The sequence below is a fragment of the Halichoerus grypus genome, chromosome 5 (assembly GCF_964656455.1).
Source record: "Halichoerus grypus chromosome 5, mHalGry1.hap1.1, whole genome shotgun sequence".
NCBI lineage: Eukaryota > Metazoa > Chordata > Mammalia > Carnivora > Phocidae > Halichoerus > Halichoerus grypus.
Genome location: NC_135716.1, coordinates 110783573 through 110803006, shown reverse-complemented (window position 1 = coordinate 110803006; position 19434 = coordinate 110783573). Strand labels below are relative to the sequence as shown.

At 41.4% G+C, this 19434-nt stretch overlaps 1 pseudogene; it reads right to left on the bottom strand.

The window, feature by feature from the left end:
- Positions 1 to 7506: 7506 nt before the first annotated feature.
- Positions 7507 to 8456, bottom strand: LOC118535009 (small ribosomal subunit protein uS2 pseudogene; annotated as a pseudogene).
- Between the last annotated feature and the right edge of the window lie 10978 nt (positions 8457 to 19434).

Below are 19434 nucleotides of genomic sequence, written 5' to 3'. Positions count from 1 at the left end.
TGTGAATAATGCTGCTAGGGACATAGGTGTACAAATATCTGGTTCCTAACAAGCATGTTGTTTTGAGTGTACAGATCTGTATTTTGAGAATTGAAACAAGAAGTATAGTACAAATGCACATACAAAGATAGTTTATAATATATGATAAATATGACATGAATGAAGGGGACACTTTTGTACTAGATCTTTACCTGTGTTACTTCATTTTCTCATCCCCTCTGAGAGTTAGTTCTTTTTTTTTCTTTTAAAGATTTTATTTATTTATTTGACAGAGACATAGCAAGAGAGGGAACACAAGCAGGGGGAGAGGGAGAGGGAGAAGCAGGCTTCCCGCGGAGCAGGGAGCCCGATGCGGGGCTCGATCCCAGGACCCTGAGATCATGACCTGAGCCGAAGGCAGATGCTTAACGACTGAGCCACCCAGGTGCCCCCTCTGAGAGTTAGTTCTTGATAGTCCAGGGTGGCAGACTGGTAACACAGGTGTACCATCAAAAGTAATAGATACATATAGTATTTTACTTTATTTATGAAACTTTATATCTTAGGCATAATGTAGTAGATGTGGAAAACAATATAGTCCATGGCTATTTCCTTTCAATGTCATATTATCTAGTATGTTTCCTACGTATACTTCTTATGAATAGTACTTATTTGTCACTGACGTGAAATACAGTAGTGGAACCAGAAGGAGATTTTCCAGAAAAAAAATTTTAGTGTGATGGAGAGGTTTTTTACTGGAGATTGGGAGTGGGGGGAAGGTGATAGTATTAGAAAGGATGCATCTGGTGATGGAAGAAAAAACTATGCTTGCTGTTAAGGCAGCTTAAGATCCTCTGACTACTGAAGGAAAATGTGGCAAACTCAAAATTGTTTGGTTATGCAAGATGCTTTTCATAAGTTGTTTCCTTTATTGTGCCTATAAAAGATACCATTAACATCATATTTATGTCATTAATAAACTTCCAGGATCCATGTAGTAGGGTGTAGTAGTATAGTTAAGATACAAGAGACAACAATGATACTTATTTCAGAAACATTTATTTGGTGTATTACACTGGATGGGGTATGTTCTATAAGCCTAAGGTTTACATATGCAGTTGAATCATACATTCAATAGTAGCCAAATTTTGGTCTGTCTTTAGTATAAACATTTTATAAATAAGGGAACTAAATTTAAAAGAAATTAAGTAATATGATAATATGTAGCAAGTGGAGGCATCAGAATTTGAACCCCAATCTAAGTAGTTCTAAGGACTATGTTTCTTCCACTAGATCTTTCTGCTTTCCCTCCAAAAGTACTCTGGGAATACTGGGATGAATCTTTATATCTTTATTTGACGTTATTTAAAAAATTATAACCCTTCCTGAGGATAGCAAAATTGTGTGCAAGATAATTACAGAGCACATAGTAAGGAAGCAGAGGTAATGTCTGGTAATGTTTTTGGCTCCCTTTTTCTGCATACGGTTGTCCAAATGATTCAGTGTTATGCAGAATATGAAATATTGTTAGAGAAGCTATTTCAGAAAGTTGACTTACTATATAGGTTTCTTTTTGTTTTGTTTGCCTTTTTTTTTTTTTTTTTAGAGAGAGAGAGAGAGAGAGAGAGAGAGAGTGTGTGAGCAGGGGGAGGGGCAAAGGGAGAGGGAGAGAATCTTAACTCTCGGGGCATGGGGCTCAATCTCATGACCCTGAGGTCTTGACCTGAGCCGAAATCAAGAGTCCGAAGTTTAACCTACTGAGCCACCCAGGTGCTTGCTTTTTTTTGCTTTTTTTCTTTTTTTTTTTTTAAGTAGGCTGCACACCCAACGTGGGGCCCAGTGCAGGGCTTGAACTCACAACCCTGAGATCAAGACCTGAGGTGAAATCAAGAGTCAGATGTTAGCCAAGTGAGGCACCCAGGCGCCCCTATTGTCTAGGTTTTATATAAAACTTTTCTTCTGGTCAAAATACTTCAAAGATTATAGGAAAATGTGACCTGGAATCAGGTTTCTAGAATTTCTTCTTATCCAAATGTAGAAATTCAGAATTCTTTGGAGTAAGCTGTCAATCAAAGCCAAATTAAAAAATTTAATTGCGAGGCCCTATTTGTTTATATCCCAATAACAAGCTTACTGTTATACAAATAGGAAATAAGATCTGGTAACACTGGCCATTATTTAGAATTTTGAAATTAAGGATTTTGTTCTTAAGGGTACTGATAAATCAACAACTTCTAATATATGAGGATAGGGACGCCTGGGTGGCTCAGTCGGTTGAGCGTCTGCCTTCGGCTCAGGTCATGATCCCGGGGTCCTGGGATCGAGCCCTGCATCAGGTCCTGGGATCGAGCCCTGCTCAGCAGGGAGCCTGCTTCTCCCTCTGCTGCTCCCCCTGCTTGTGCTCTCTCTCTTTCTCCCTCTCTGACAAATAAATAAGATCTTTAAAAAAATGTATATATATATATACACATATATGAGAATAAGCCTTGGAGAAGGTGCTGCCTCCACCTTTATTTACTTATTTTTTTAAAGATTTTATTTATTTATTTGACAGAGAGAGACACAACGAGAGAGGGAACACAAGCAGGGGGAGTGGGAGAGGAAGCAGGCTCCCTACTGAGCAGGGAGCCCGCTGCAGGGCTCCATCCCAGGACCCTGGGATCATGACCTGAGCCGAAGGCAGATGCTTAGTGACTGAGCCACCCAGGCGCCCCCTGCCTCCACCTTTAATGTAAGAATTGTTTCATAGTATTCCAGTCAGGCTGTTTTGGAGGTTGGGCAGCTATAAACCCTTACTTCACAGCCTCTTGATGTTCCCAGCTGAATCTTGCCGTAGCCTCCTAACTGGCCTTGCTGCCAGTCCCTCCTTGTTCTGATCTCTCCTTCACATTGCTAACAGTGTTATTTCTGAAGACACAAATATGAATATGAGACTCCTCTGCTCCTCAGTGATCATAGTATTAAGTCCAAACTCCTAAGCATTACATAAGGTATGTTTTGTAACATGATTCAACCTTTTCTACACTTTCTCAATTAAGCTGGAATATGGGCTGAATAATGCCATCTCTTTTATACTTTACTACCTTGGCATGTGCTTCTTCCCTAATCTGGATTGACCTTTTCTTCACCTGGCAAATGTCTAACCATTCAGTAAGATCCAGCTTAAATTTTAGCTCCTATGTAAAGTTTTCCCAAATGCCTCAATGCCTAGATACTCTCTCTCTGCATATCTGCACCTGTGATACATATTTCTATTTTCAAATCCATAATACCATACTATAATTTATTTGTTTACAAATTATTTATTTTTTTTAAAGATTTTATTTATTTCACAGAGAGAGACACAGCGAGAGAGGGAACACAAGTAGGGGGAGTGGGAGAGGGAGAAGCAGGCTTCCCGCTGAGCAGGGAGCCCAATGCGGGGCTCGATCCCAGGACCCTGGGATCATGACCTGAGCCGAAGGCAGACGCTTAACGACTGAGCCACCCAGGCGCCCCTTTATAAATTATTTGTATTACAGTGGGAGCTGCTAGAGAACAGGGACCATATCATTATTTCAGTATCCCTAGCAACTGATAATAGTGAAGTTTTTTGCAGTTGAACTTATAAATATCTGCTTGTGGTCAGCCCTCCTTTCACCTGATGTTCCACAACATTTGCTCCTAGAGCTATAATACAATATACAGTCACTCAGTAAATATTTGATGGTGATGATAACGGAAAAGAAGAAAAATTACATTTCATGTACTATGTTTAAGAAGAAAGGTCCTTTTATTTAAGAAAAACTGTCAGGAAGGGGCCCCTGGGTGGTTCAGTCAGTTAAGCGTCAGACTCCTGATTTCAGCTCAGGTCATGAAAATGGGGTCATGAGATCTAGCCCCCAGTCGGGGCTCAGCAGGAAGTCTGCTTGAGATTCTCTCCCTCTCCCTCTGCCCCTCCCCCTGCTCTCTCTCAAAGAAATAAATAAATGTTTAAGATTTTATTTATTTATTTGATAGAGAGCACAAGCAGGGGGAGCGGCAGAGGGAGAGGGAGAAGCAGACTCCCCACTGAGCAGAGAGCCCAACACAGGGCTCGATCCCAGGACCCCTGAGCCAAAGGCAGATGTTTAACCGACTGAGCCACCCAGGCGACCCTAAATAAATCTTAAAAAAAAAAAAAAAAAGAAAAGAAAAACTGTCAGGAATATGGTATTTCAATACCAAAAGGGTTGAAATTATCAGAAGCCCCCCCATACCTGCCCCGGGTATAGCACATTCTCTGGTCCTAGGAATACAAGATAACACAATGTTATAGCACATAATTAACTAGAAAAACAGAGGGCACTCAAGGTATTTCAAGCAAGGAGTGATATAATACAAGGAATTAAGTAATAAATTATTGGAAGAACTAGAAGAGCAAAAAGGAAAGTCAGACCATATTGCCCAGTGATGAGGAATTATGAGAACTCCCTCAGAGCCTCCACTCATCTGCTGACCTTCACTCATGCAGGAGCCCTGTTACTGCATAAGAAATCACTTAAAACTCAGCAGCTTAAAACGACAATCATATTATTAATCACAGTTCTGTGAATTGGCTGGACTCAGCTGAGTGGTTCTGCTTCACATGCTGTTTGAGGCTGCGGTCATCTGAGAGCTCATCTGGAATGAAATGTCCAAGATAACTCACGCACATGGCTGGTAGTTGGCATGTCAGGTGGGATCTCATCTGGAGGGGTCATTTGCAATTCCTTGATTCTCCATGTGACTTGAACTTCTTAGAGGATTCTAAGAAGGAGTGTCTCAAGGCTGTTCCCAAGGGAGGAAAATAGAAACTGCCAGTCCTCTCAAGCCCTGGGCTCAGAAGTCCCAGAACATTACTTCCACCACATTCTATTGCTCAGAGCAATTTCAGGGCCAATCTAGATTCAAAGGGAGAAGATACAGGTATCTCTCACTTTTTCAAAAGTTCAAGTTACACCACTCACTTAAGAAAGACCTACATTGGGGCACCTGGGTGGCTCAGTCAGTTAAGCGTCTGCCTTCGGCTCAGGTCATGATCCCAGGGTCCTGGGATTGAGCCCCGCATCGGGCTCCCTGCTCAGGAGTGAGTCTGCTTCTCCCTCTGCCTCTGTGATCTCTCTCATTCTCACTCTCTCTCAAATAAAATTTCTTTTTAAAAAGACTTACATTAGTACCTATTTTCACTAACCAAAAGAAATCTGAAGGGGCTTTTTGCTTTTACAAAAAAAAGGTGAAAAGGGAAAGTAACATTCAGGGTTTGTTTGGCAGAGAGCCCGTATAGAGGCAGTGCACGCTGAGCAGCAGAGTAGCATCGCTAACTCCTTCCCGGGGAGTTAGCCTCTCAGCATCAAGCTGCCATGGCTTTGAACTGAGTCTGTGAGCATCTCTGCTTTATCGTGATTTATTTTGTTCATCTGTTAGCAAGATGTGTCCCAAGGTGTCAGAAAAGCCTAAGAGAGGTTATTTTTTCAGTCTGGGAATGCTCAAAAATTTTTTTCATCTAAATTAATAGTAATTTCTTCTTTGCCTCATGCCATTTCAGTTTACAAAAGTTTTCATGGGACCGCTCTACTTTCGGATAGCAGGGGAGACCTGTATAAGCATACAGGAAGAGGATGAATTGTTGGGAGCTGTCTTTAGAGACTCGCTGCCATGCTTGTCTTTGCACATGCTTCTTCTTTGCTCTGAAATGCCTTTTTTTTTTTTTTCTTTTCCTGGCAAACATTCAAACTGCAAGACCCAGCTTACATTTCAGCCCACATCTAGAGCCTTCCCTGATATCTTTAATGCACGGTCAGTAGCCGCTTCCTCCACATAGTCTGTGCCTGTGGTATATATTTATATTTTTGTATCTGTCATTCCTTATTATAATTTGTTTGCTTACATATTTTTCTGTGAGAGTGTCTAGGGGACAGTAATCATGTCATCATCATCTCCATATCTCTAGTAACTCTCACAGTAAAGGTTTTTGCACCAAGAACAGATGGTGTAGGACACCAGACTAAATTAGTACTGACCACAAGCAGATAATAACAGATAATTGAAATAGCTTCATTGTTTAGTCCACTGCGTGGTTGAATGGTGACCCCAAAAAGATATGTCTATGTCCTAACCCCCAGAACCTATGAATGTGACCTTATTTGGAGAAAAGGGCTTTGCAGATGTAATTAAATTAAGGATTTTGAGATAAGATCATCCCGGATTATCTGGGTGGGTCCTTAATCCAATGACAAGTGTCCTCATGAAAGACATACAGAGGTGGGGTGCCTGGGTGGCTCAGTCGGTTAAGTGTTTGACTCTTGGTTTCAGCTCAGGTCATGATCTCAGGTTTGTGGGATCAAGCCCTGCATCAGGCTCGGTGCTCGGGGGCGGGGGGGGAGGTCTGCTTCTCTCCCTCTCCCTCTGCCTCTCCCCCTGCTCACATGCTTGCTCTCTCTCTAAAGTAAATAAATTTTTTTTATTTTTATTTTTTAAAGATTTTATTTATTTATTTCACAGAGAGAGACAGCGAGAGAGGGAACACAGCAGGGGGAGTGGGAGAGGGAGAAGCAGGCCTCCCGCCGAGCAGGAAGCCTGACGCGGGGCTCAATCCCAGGACCCTGGGATCATGACCTGAGCCGAAGGCAGACGCTTAACAACTGAGCCACCCAGGCGCCCCAATAAATCTTTTTTAAAAGAGATTTTTATTTATTTGAGAGAAAGCGAGTGCGAGAGAGCAGGCATGCATGTGCACGATGGGGGGAGGGGCACAGGAAAAGGGAAAGAACAAGCAGACTCTTAACTGAAAACGGAGCCCGAGATTCGAGGCTCTGTCATAGGACCCCAAAATCATGACCTGAACCAAAATCAGACGGTTGACTGACTGAGCCACCCAAGGGCCCCAGTAAATAAATAAATCTTTAAGAAAAACCACACACACACAGAGGAGAAAACAGAAGCACTGGAGAAGGCAATGTGAACCCAGAGTCAGAAATTGGAATTATGCAGTGACAATCCAAGGAATGCCTGGAGCCACCAGAAGCTGGAAGAGGTAAGGAAGGATTCTCCTCTAGAGCTTCTGGAGGGAGAATGACTCTGCTCACACATTGATTTTGGGCTTTTGACCTCCAGAACTGTGAGAAAATTAATTTCTGTTGTTTTAAGCCATCCAGTTTGTGGTAATTTGTTATGGCAGCCTCAGGAAATAATACAAACTGTGGGTCAATTCTCTGTTGGTTTGCAGCCAAAGATATCTTAATTAATATAATGATTATTTTTAAGTTCAAGCTAAGCATACGAAAAAAAGGTATTGGTAGTAATTCAGGAAAAGATCCTGGAGTCCCTGAAAATTTTTTCCATAGGATTTCAAACTAAGATTGATATCAGTGTTGTCAGATCTGGGATTTAAGCATCTCTCTGACTCCACTTCACTTTCCCCTCCACTCTCCCTCAGGGACTAATGGGTGGTAGCAGAGATGAAAGTTATACCCTCCTTAAGACCATTTTTTTTTTTTTTAGAAACTTTATTTCCCATCAACCTTCTTTCTATTTTGTTTGCCTTTGTGGAAGAGGAAGACCGCTCATGGTTGTTCCCACCCATTCCATGGCCTGAGCAGTGGGAGCTGCAGACCAGTCTTCCGTGGCCCCGGCCGGACGCTCCAGTCCTCAGTGGGGAACTGCTGAATAGGCACAGAGGGCACCTGCACGCCGTCAGACCAGTCTGTGACTTCAGGTTGAATAGCAGTGAACTCAGGAACTGGAACAGTCCTTTCACCCTGAAAGTCCTCCTCGGTCACAGAGTTCTCAGCAGCGACCTGCCCTTCCTTTTCAATCTCTTCAGGATCTCTGTAGAAGTAGAGATCAGGCATGATCTCCCGTGGGTGCTCACGGGAAATGGTGCCACCCATGCACGGAACTTCCCAGGCCCACTGAGTGAGCTCCCTTGTTGTTGCAAGGGATGGCGATGTCCACGTAGTGCAGAGGAGAGTCTGTGTTACCCAGAGCAATGATAGGCAGGTTAACATAAGATGCCTCTGTAAGAGGCTAGCGGTCAGCCCTGGGCTCAGTAACCACCAGCAGTCTCGGCTCCCGGAAGGCTGCCTGGATCTGGGTAGTGAAGGTTCCAGGAGTGAAGTGGCCAGCAGTAGGAGTGGCTCCGGTAGCAGCAGCAAACTTCAGCACAGCTCCTGGCCAGTATTCCTGGATGATGATACCGACATCAGCCAGGTTTTTAGCGGCAGCCATGGCATGAGCTGCCAGCAGGAGCTTCTCCCAGGTTCTCTTCAGATTTATGATGCAGATACCATCACTTTCCCTTTTGTAGATGTACTGTTCCATTTGGAAGTCAAGGTTGGTGCCCCCTAAGTGGGTTCCTGCTGCAGGGAATGTGAGGACATCCTCCTCCTTCGTTTGCAGGACATCAAGGGCTCTGGACATTGTGAAAGTTTCCCTTTAAGTTATGACGGGAATGCAGAACAATGCCATATGGACCCCTCCCTAGGTAGCTCCTTAAGACCATTTGTGATGAAGTTAGAGTCATCTGTGGTCCAGCTCAATATGGGATTTTTTTTGTTCCTGTTTTTAAATATAAGCAAAAGAGACTGCGATTTGAAGTAGCTTCAAAAACATGTATAATTTGGAACAGAAAAATAACAAATAAACATTTAAAAATCACGAGAAGAATAGAAAGAAAATCAAGACCAGGAAACATTTGGAATAAAGATATGCAAACTATCAGGTCCTACATAATTAGAGTTAAGCTGCAAAATTGAAATTATTAGGGGTCAAAGCAAAAAGAGTTAACAACGTGATTCATGTTTCCTTAAGAAAAAACATATTCGTTTCAAGAAAAGGAAAGCTTTGCTTTTCCTGGCGCTTATTCTTTAAGAAATAACCATGTAGGTTTCAATTTAGATATCACTTCCTCTAAGAAGAGTTTCCTAATGACATCCTCCCTCCAAATTAGGTACCACTACTATGTGCTTACCATTGTATCACTAGTAAGATCCCTACAAGACTGTAAGTTCTGGGGCGCCTGGGTGGCTCAGTCATTAAGCGTCTGCTTTCAGCTCAGGTCATGATCCCAGGGTCCCGGGATTGAGCCCCGCATCGAGCCCCACATAGAGCTCCCTGCTCCGCGGGAAGCCTGCTTCTCCCTCTCCCACTCCCCCTGCTTGTGTTCCCTCTCTCGCTGTGTCCTCTCTGTCAAATAAATAATAAAATCTTAAAAAAAAAAAAAAAAGACTAAGTTCTTTGAGCACAAAGACTGATTAGCTTACTCTTGTATCCTTGGTACCTATTCCATTGTCTGGCACATTGCAATATTTGGTATTTGTTGAGTAAGTGGGTTAATGAGACTTCATGAGGGGTGGGTCTAGTTCCCATTTTTTAATTTTTTTTTAAAGATTTTATTTATTTACTTGAGAAAGAGAATGAGAGAGAGAGCATGAGAGAGGGGAGGGTCAGAGGGAAAATCAGACTCCCTGCTGAGCAGGAAGCCCGATGCAGGACTCGATCCCGGGACTCCAGGATCATGACCTGAGCCGAAGGCAGTCGCTTAACCAACTGAGCCACCCAGGCGCCCCATCTAGTTCCCATTTTAATGGTGCATTAAGTTATGATTCAAGCTGTATGTATGGAGCCCGTCTGGCCCTCCCCTGCTCGTGCTCTCTCTCTCAAATAAATAAATGAAATCTTAAAAACAAAAACAAAAAAAGACTTATAGTATTTTAAGGCAAATTCAGACATCATTTCACCCTCACATATTTCAGTATACATTTTTTAAGAAAGGATTTTCCTTAGAAAATAGCTTGGAGTATGTTCTAAGACATGAAGCAGTTAACAGTTTAAAGCCTGTTTAAAATTATTTTACACTACAAAACATTCCCTGTGAACTTAGCAGCTGTCCTCTGAAGTCATAGAACAGTGTTAGTAATGCCACATGGAACATGGTTTTTTAAGCAGCACAGCTTCCTGTTAAACCCTCTGAGATGAACCAGCTGAACCCACTTATCAATCTTAGTATCACTTAAAGCAGGACAGCCAGGCAGTATGTGTCTCCTAAAGGGATTGATATGAGGCTGACAACACTGCCTGTGAAGTATTCTTGCTCCCCCCAAAAGAATCTTCAAGTTTCTTTTTTTTTTTAAGATGTATTTATTTATTTATTTGAGAGAAAGAGAGTGCGAGGGGAGGGGCAGAGGGAGGGAGAGGATCTCAAGCAGACTCCCCACTCAGTGTGGAACCTGAGATCATGACCTGAGCCGAAACCAAGAGTCAGACACTCAGGCGCCCCTGAATCTGCAAGTTTCTAAAAGCTAACTTTCATTATAGGAAATAGAGGAGATAAAGGAACAAGAAGCAAATAGACAAATCCAGAATGTGGTAACTTCAATAGGACAACTGATCTGGTTTCTGCAATCAAGTCAATGTTATCAAAAAGAGGTGAGGAAGAAGAGACTGCTCTAGATTAAAGAGGCGTAAGAAACAACCAAATGCAATTAGTTTAAAAATCTGATTTTAACAAACCAATTATAAAAAGATAATTTTGATATAATCAGGAAAATGTCAATAAGATCTGGGTATTAGATGATACCAAAGAATTATTGTAAGTCTGGTTGGGTGAGTTTCTCAGTTTGGGTTCTCCCAGACCCAGAGATAAAGATTCAAATACAAGTAGTATATTTGAGAAAGGATCGCAGGGAACACTGGAAGAGGAAGAGGAAGTGAGATGAGGAAGGAATAGGAGCCAATAAAAGCTGCACTATTAAGCAACTTAACCACTGTGGGCCCGTGGAACTTAATCTCACTGGTGTGCTTGGGGAAATAGTGTGGACTATTCCTTGGAGCTAATCCCCACCCCCAGACCAAGGGACCTGGGTTCCTTGTATACCAGCTCCCGTCAGGCATTGGTTCAGCTGTGCCCATGGGAGAGGGAGGCAGAGTGGGCTCTTCAGTGGCCAGAGAAAGCCCTCAGGCCAAAAACATACACTGAAATGGTAAGGGCCAAAGTGATGTGGGCAAATGCACCAACACTATTTGCTACAATGTGATAATAGCGTGGTGGTAGTGTAAAAACATGTCCTTTCTTAAAAAATGTATACTGAAATATGTGAGGGTGAAATGATGTCTGAATTTGCCTTAAAATACCAGAAGTCTTTTTTTGTTTTTGTTTTTAAGATATCATTTATTTATTTGAGAGAGAGAGCACGAGCAGGGGAGGGCCAGAGGGGCTCCATACCAGGTCCCCGAGAGGTCATGACCTGAGCTGAAGTCAGACACTTACCTGACTGAGCTACCCAGGTGCCCCCTTAAAATACTTTAATAATAAGAAAATAAAATGGACAGATGAGGAGCGCCTGGCTGGCTCAGTCAGTGGAGCATGCGACTCTTGATCTAGGGATTGTGAGTTGGAGCTCCACGCTGGATGTAGAGATTGCTTAAAAATAAAATCTTTAAAAAATAAATTACTTAAAAAACATAAAAGAGACAGATAAAACAAATATGGTAAAACGTGATAATTATTTAAATCAGTCATGGATACATGGAAGTTAATTATGCTAACCTCTCTACTTCTGTGTTTATGAGAATTTTTTGCAATAAAAGTACTTTTAATGTACATTTAAGTAATGAAGATATTTCAGTTGGGCTGCCTGCAGTAATTGGATATAAATCATTTCATTTAGAGAACATCTGTCAAAAATAATGTTTTTAGTTTTAAAGATTTTATTTATTTGAGAGGGAGGGAGGGAGCATGAGCGGGAGGAGGAGCAGAGGGAGAGGGAGAAGCAGACTCCCCTCTGAGCAGGGAGCCTGACGTGGGGCTCAGTCCCGGGACTCTAGGATCATGACCTGAGCTGAAGGCAGCTGCTTAATCGACTGAGCCACCCAGGTGCCCCATCTAGTTCCCATTTTAATGGTGCATTGATCGACCCAGGCGACCCAATAATGTTTTTAGTTTTAAAATAGTTTACTTTAAGCTATTCTTTCTAGTCATAGGTTTGGCCTAAAATGTTTTCACAGTAGTACAAGCTGGCTGGGATCTGGGAGCTACCTTTTAATTGCTCTTTTGGGATGGAGCCAATCAATCAGTGAACCAGACCAAACACATTTTATAGTTGGTCCAGCGGCCCAGGGCTGCTGTGGTCTTACTAGGCTGGTGTGTCAGGAGTGCCCCCTCCTCTGTAATTGGGTTTTCCAGCATCTGTGAGGCACTCTTTTTCTCAGCTGCAGACACAAAACTGCCTGCTTACACACAAAAGGAAACCCAATACCAGCCCAACAGCTGTAGCCTTTGGTTCTCCTTGCCTTCATTGACACTCTTGGATTTAGACTCTTCTTGCCTTCCTGAACTTGTGACAGTCATGTGCACAGATCTGATGAGAGAATATTCAAACACTTTTCCCTGTGTCAAGAAGTCACTGAGCCTCAAAGTTTGCTTGCCTACATCAGCACTATCCACTGTGCCCAACGACTTCATTAGACTTTTAGGGTTGGCCTTTTTACATGCTCCCCAATACCACTCGGCACTGTTTTTAATTATTTCTTCATATCTGTTATGTTAATCCCTTGAGAAAGGATTATAGTAGATGGCATTTTCTGTAGGTGACTAAACCCTGACATGACTACCCTAGGCAAAAAGAAGAATCTATTGACTCATGAAACTAAATGACGATGACAGAGGAATTGTTAGCAATATGAACAGAGGGAACTAGGATTTTTTGATTTGTTATTCTTGGAATCAAGATCTGGGGATTAACAGCCTAGCTTGCCTTTTGCCATCAAACCAGAATCACTTCCCCTAGTACCTCTACACTACCCTCACTGGCAGCCCTGATCAGGTGCAGCCCAGCTCCATAGGCTGCTCTTGGAGACTAGATTTTCTTTCTTTCTTTTTTTAAGATTTTATTTTATTATTTATTTTATTATTTGTTTATTTTTATTATTTATTATTTCTTTTAGAGAGAAAGGAGAAAGAGAGAGAGTGCGAGAATGGGGAGGGGCAGAGGGGGAGGGAGAGGAAGAATCTCAAGCAGACTCCACACTGAGTGCAGAGCCTGACCCCACAACCCCAAGATCCTGACCTGAGCCGAACTCGAGTCGGCCACTTAACCAACAGCCACCCAGATGCCCCCCTGCTTTTCTCAATTTAATTTTTAAAAACATTTTATTTATTTGAGAGAGAGAGAGAGCAGGAGAGGGGCAGAGGGAGAGAGAGAATCTCAAGCATGGAACCTGACGTGGGGCTAGATCTCACAATCCTGAGGTCATGACCTAGGCCAAAATCAAGAGCTGGGCACTTAACCAACTGAGACTAGGTTTTCAGGTGAGCAACTGCGTTCAGCTGTAGCCAATACTTCAAATACTTACCACATGCCTCTTACATGTCAGGCACTGTTAGGGTCTGTAGTGAGAATATATAAAGGATGTGGTCTCTGTTCTCAATGGGAATCTCAACATTATTATCACCTCGGCTACCACTTTAAGGAGACACCACTCATCTGTTCTCAACAATCCCACTCCACCTTGGCTCTTTGCAAACTGGGGATCATAGTTATTTTTTTAAAGATTTTTCATTTATTGGGGCGCCTGGGTGGCTCAGTCGTTAAGCGTCTGCCTTCGGCTCAGGTCGTGATCCCAGGGTCCTGGGATCGAGCCCCGCATCGGGCTCCATGCTCCGCAGGAAGCCTGCTTCTCCCTCTCCCACTCTCCCTGCTTGTGTTCCCTCTCTCACTGTGTCTCTGTCAAATAAATAAATAAAATCTTTAAAAAAAAAAAAAAGATTTTTCATTTATTTATTTGAGAGAGAGAGCGTGCATGCACACAAGCAGGGGGAGCGGCAGAGGGAGAGGGAGAAGCAGACTCCCCACTAAGCAAGGAGCCTGATGCCGAACTCAATTCCAGGACCCTGGGATCATGACCCAAGCCAAAGGCAGATGCTTAACCAACTGAGCCACCCAGGCGCCCCTGGATCATGATTAGTTTTAATATGTTTTGCAGTACAGTGTAATTCTAGCCAGGCTATATTAAGATTATGAAGTTTCTTTAAACATTCGTTACAAACTCTAAGGGCTAAAATGAACAGAAGGTTTCCTAATTTTCTGCTAGGCATTGATTGTGTTTCCAGCCAAATTTTGAAAAGAAATTTATTTTAAAGATTGTCATTTTTAGGTTTTATTATTTTAAGATAATATGCTTTTCTTTTTTTTTCAGTTTAGGCAAGCTGTTTTCTGTTTATCTTTTTTTGTTTGTTTCTGTGTTAGGCTAGCTTTTGTTTCAGTAACATCCTCAAAATCTTAGTGGCTTAAAACATAAAACAGCAAGAGTGTATTTCTTACTCGTGTTATATGTCCATCTTAGGTCAGTAGGGGCTCTGCTCCGTGTTGTTCTCACTAAAAGATGCAGATTCAGAGAGGCTTCACTATCTGAAAACACCACTGGGAACCATGGCAAGGGGAGGGAGAAGGGCAAATTGTGTAACATCTCTTGAAGTCTTCCTCTTGGCACTGGTGCTCATGACTTCTATGCAGTTTTATTGGCCAAAAGAAATCACATGGCCACTTACAGTTTCAAAGGGGCAGGGAAGTGTAGTCCTACCATGTGCCTGCAAGGAAAAAAAATCAGAAATATTGGGGAGTGGCAATATTTTCTTCTGGTCACCAAATATTAATTTAATTCTCCCTCATGCATGCACAATATGCTCACCCTCTTCCCAAGGCAGACATCCTCAAAGCTCCATCTAGCCGGGGCATCCAGATCAAAACCCAGACCTCTGAGTGACGTGTAGTCACCTCTACAATAGATACAAATGTGGTTCCTTTTGGCATAAAAACCTATGCCTGAAAACTCAAGTTCTCTGTCCCATGGAAAAGATAACCACCGTAAAGATCCCCTTCAGGAAGGAGACATGTAGCAGAGACAGGCACCGATCTGGGGCAGTTCTGAAATTCTGTTTGGCAGCTCTTTTGAGGATCTTGTATCACCCTGGGGAATGAGGAATATTTCTTCATGAGCCCTGACTCTGCCCCCTGGCAGTGACCCCCTTGTTCATTGTTCTGCATTACTCCTGATTCTTTCTGTGGATGACTTTTTCCATTATCCTTGGCCACGTCTGGAATGGGTGTTGGGGGAGATATGCCCTCCTCCTTTCTTCCCAGCGATATTGGAGTTCTAAGGGTGAATACTCATGATCTCTTTTATTTAGTCCAGTGTAGTAATTATTTTCAAACTGCAACTCTCTCAGAAACTTAATGAAAAGGGAAAGAAACCGCAACTAGTCATTTTCATCAGCTTCACAAGTCAATAGTCACCTTCATACTTCCTTCCAAGGCATAACTCTCATTTGGTATAATTCTTTGTTTTCTAGCCCCTATCTGTATTCTATCTCTCTCCCTCCCTCCCTCCCTTTCCCTCTCTCTCTCATAGTGATTACATAGGTTTATCACACTTGATGTGAGAGTCCCTTCCCCCCTTAGTCTCTTTTCTCTGAGCCGTATATAACCTTAGTTGGTTGGACTTTTGATCTGGGACCTATTCATCCATTCAGAGTTTTAAAAAAGTGGTGAAACGGCCATTCTCTTAATTTGATGCATTGCCTTCAGGCTGAGTTCTAGTTATCCTTTGTCATTGCAAGCATTTCTCAGTTTTCTCTTTAACTATTTGAAGTTGAAAAGTAGTTGCCTATTTCAACCCCATGAGTCCTCAAATTGGTGATTCTTTATTGTCTTCATTCTTGCTTACAATCAATTCTTTTTTCACCTCATATCTTCTTTGGAATATCTTGTCAAATGCAAGCCAACAGGAATAAACACAAAACATTCCTTTTTTTTTTTTCTATCTGCTGCTTAAGCTACAAATTTATTATATGACCTGTCTCCCAAATGAACTGTAGGAAACAGTTTTATGAAATGGTTTTATCACCTCATAACATGGATTGCTATCTTTCCCTCCTCTGAAAATGGTTTTCTTGCTACCTGTCATCTGTCTCTTAAATATTTTAGGTTCTTGTCATGACAGCACCTCACTTTAGATAACAATTTCTACCTTCTATCTGTGATCTAGATTTTGCTGCAGTAACAACTCTTGAGTTCCCAGTGGTTCAAAATTATAAAGATTTATCTATCATTCGTGCTACCTGTTTTCACAGTATGGAGCAGAGCCACTCAAATAGACATGTAGCCTACCTCTAAGTGTTCCCAAAGACATGATGCTTACCCTATGAGATACCTAAGACTTTCCCAAGGTACACAGGAAGGATAACTTTTAAGGAGTCAATTTCTAAATCTTCAACTAATATACACACTCTTTTTAAAGATTGATCTGCCTGAATATGAGCTTGTGATGGAAGTGTAGATTCTCCTTTCTCACATCGCCTTTCACAATTTTTTTCTTAGTCTATAAAAATAAACCTTCCTCACATCCCAAATTCTTTTAGATGCATTTCCCGAGGTATTAAAAACTTCCATGCCATAGGGGCACCTGAGGGGCACAGTGGGTTAAGCTTCTGACTCCTGGTTTCGGCTCAGGTTGTGATCTCAGTGTTGTGATCTCAGGGTTGTGAGATCAAGCCCTTCTTCAGGCTCCACGCTCAGCTTGGAGTCTGTTTAAGACTGTCTCTCCCTCTCCCTCTGCCCTTCCCCTTCACGCTCTCTCTCTAAAATAAATAAATAAATCTTTAAAAAAAAAAACCAAACAAACAAACAAAAAAAACTTCCATTCCATAGAAAGGGAAAACTTGAATATGGTTGTTGAGAAAGTGAATGATGGGGGAGCAAATCCTTTGAAAGTCAGGTGGTTTCAATTTTTTTTCTTTCCAGAAATTTAGAGGAGAACTTAATTGAGTTGTCAGTGGAGAAATCAGCAGAAATTATTATTAGTAGTAGTAGTAAAGATTTTATTTATTTATTTTGAGAGAGAGAGTGTGAGGGGGAGGAGGGGCAGGGGCAGAGGGAGAGACAGAGAATCTCAAGCAGACTCTGCACTCAGCATGAAGCCGGATGGGGGGCTGGATCCCACAACCCTGAGATCATGACCTGAGCCAAAATCAAAAGTCAGATACTTAACCAACTGAGCCAGCCAGGCGCCCCACGTAAAAATTATTATTTTTTAGAATTATTTTAGTTGGGGGGTGGGGCTGGAGAGGAGCAGAGAAAGAAGAGAATCCCAAGCAGGTTCCACGCCCAGTATGGAGCCCAACACGGAGCTCAATCCCATGACCCTGATATTATGACCTGAGGTGAAATCAAGAGTTGGAAGCTTAACTGACTGAGCCACCCAGGCACCCCTAAAAATTATTTTTGATGATAGATTATTATATGATTTTTTTCCCTGTAACTCAAGTTCAAAGAATTGAGTGGCATTACTCTGACAAAACTTCTTCCATTCCCAGCTACTTATTTATGTAAACAGGTTTCTCAGTGCTTACATCTATTAAAACAGAAAGCTAAGAATAGAAATAAGGCTGAGGGGCAGCTGAGTGGCTCAGTTGTTTAAGCGTCTGCCTTCGGCTCAGGGCATGATCCCAGGGTCCTGGGATCGAGCCCCACGTCGGGTTCCCTGCTCAGTGGGGAGCCTGCTTCTCCCTCATCCTCTGCCTGCTGCTCCCCCTGATTGTGCTCTCTCTCTCTAAATAAATAAATAAAATAAAAATCTTAAAAAAAAAAACTGATGCCGAATCCTCTCTCATTATAGTAATAAGTTATATTCATCCATATAAAAAAATTAAAATGGCCCATTCAACTCATTAAGAAATGCATTTCCAATAAAATTGGACTTGTATGTTCAATAATTACTTATCGAAATGTGTACTATATTTTCACTGTCTTCATAAGTTTTATACTACTGATCATTGGAATTATAAATATATACAAAAGAATTTTTTTCAACATTTAGAGCCTTACAATCAGAGGAAACATGCCTTTTGTAATGAAAGTTTTCATGCTTATTTTTATTGCAAAGTAGTATGGTAAGACAAGCACTGAAAGGGGCGCCTGGCTGGCTCAGTCAGTAGAGCATGCGACTCTTGATCTCGGGGTTATGAGTTCAAGCCCCACACTGGGTGTAGAGATTACTTAAAAATAAATAAATAAATCAACTTAAACAACAACAGCAAAAAGAACATCCTTACTCTTAGAACATGCTTGCTGAACTATTTAGGAGTAAAGTGTCATGATTTCTGCAACCTATTTTTAAATGATTCAGAAAAAAAATAAACTACACCCACGCAAAGAAAGTATGACAAAATGTTGACAAATGTTAAGTCTAATTCCAGGTAGATGCTAATGGAAGGTATATGGTGTTGAATTGGGTTTTTTTTTTTTTCATTTTTCTGTATACAGGGAGTTTTTCCTAATAAGGCGTTAGTAAAAATGATAAATACCCATAGTTATAACTTTCAAATTGGAGGCATTATAACCCTCTGTAATAGTTTTCTCAGGTTAACACCACCATAGCTGTATGCAGGTGTCACTGATTGCCACTATACGCCATGTCAATGGTAGGTAGTTCGACTCTATGTATTGCAATAGCTAGATATCATAAATACAGAGAACGCGCTGATGGTTGCCGGGGTGGGGGAGAAAAGGGAAGTAGGGAAAATGGGTGAAGGGGAGTGGGAGATATAGGCTTCCACTATGGAATGAATAAGTCACAGGAATAAAAAGCACTACATAAGGAATATCCTCAATGATACTGTAAGAGTGATATATCAGGACAAACGGTAGCTACACTTGTGGTAAACAGAGCGTAATGTACAAACTTGTTGAATCACTATGTTGTACAGCTGGAACTAATATAGCACTGAGTGTCAACTATACCCAAATTTTAAAAAAATGGAAAAAAGAGAAAAAAGAAAATACAACAAAATAATTATTGAAATATATGAGAAAAAATTTAAATAATACTTAAAATAGCAATATTAAGATTATTTTGCACTTAAAATTGCACTTACAATGAATAAATTATATCACCTAGAAAAATTATGTGAAATTTGTAATTCTATTACGATATTGAACAAATGAGATTCCTTTCTGTTTTCTTATGTATTAGACTGTCAAATTGGGCATGACAAAGTTATGCATTAGAGGCAGGTTTATTTTTTGTGTAAACTATGAATAAAAATGTTTTTACATTAAAAATAAGCTAGATATTACATGTCTGGAATATAGTAAATGCCCAATCTATGTTTGTTGAGCTGGTATGATAATGGAAAGAATGCTAGATTGGGCATAAGGAGTGCAGAATTTTCTAATCCTGGACCTGTCCCTATTTAGCAATAAGACCTAGAGGAAATCACTTATCTTTTCTAGATCCTACTTTCCTTATTAAAAAAGGAAAGATTTAGATAAGATGGCCTCTATGGTGTCTTTATTTTTTGTTTATTTTTATTTTTTTAAAAGTTTTTATTTATTTATCCATGAGATACAGAGAGAGAGATAGGCAGAGGCAGAGGGAGAAGCAGGCTCCCCACAGAGCAGG